This window comes from Naegleria gruberi (assembly GCF_000004985.1).
Source record: "Naegleria gruberi genomic scaffold NAEGRscaffold_67, whole genome shotgun sequence".
NCBI lineage: Eukaryota > Heterolobosea > Eutetramitea > Acrasida > Naegleriidae > Naegleria > Naegleria gruberi.
In genome coordinates, this window is record NW_003163260.1 from 27,486 (window position 1) to 28,485 (window position 1,000).

A 1,000-nucleotide genomic window follows, 5' to 3' on the forward strand; every position below is an offset into this window, starting at 1 on the left:
CCCAAACCCAAACCCAAACCCAAACCCAAACCCAAACCCAAACCCAAACCCAAACCCAAACCCAAACCCAAACCCAAACCCAAACCCAAACCCAAACCCAAACCCAACCCAAACCCAAACCCAAACCCAAACCAAAAACCCAAACCCAAACCCAAACCCAAACCCAACCCAAACCCAAACCCAAACCCAAACCCAAACCCAAACCCAAACCCAAACCCAAACCCAAACCCAAACCCAAACCCAAACCCAAACCCAAACCCAAACCCAAACCCAAACCCAAACCCAAACCCAAACCCAACCCACGACTAAGGTCAGACCCAACATTTTGACTTTTATTCATCTTAATTCATTATCTCAATAAATACTCATTATAAATCAATATATTATATATCAATATACTCCAAATTGAATATATAATCATATTATAACATAATATTATATCATTATAATGACTTATATAAGTTAATTTCAAATAATAGATTAGACAATTAGAATATCAATGAAACCATTTCAAAACCATTTCAAATCAATATATCACATTATAAATCATGTTAGCAACAATGTATATCAATTTCAGATACTTTGGTATCATTTCAGGATATTTGCTATTCAACTTGTCAACTGACCAATACTAACATTGAAGATAGAAATCTTTACCACTTCAATTCACTTCCAATACATATATACATGATAATTAAATACATTAATATCATTTTGACATTCATCCATATTATACATGGTACATGGCTGTTCCACTTGATACCTACAGGGATGTGACAATGACATCCACTATACAGATCATTATGAAATTGTTACAGTACCTTACTTATGGTGAATAAACACTACTGTATCAGTTTCATGACAATTTGAAATCATCCAACATGTCAGGAGTGTAATCATGAGAACTATGAATGTCAGTATAATGAAATCATATTAATTTTGAAATCTTTCAATTATATCATCGTAGATAGATCAATTAACCATGGTATATCAATAATTG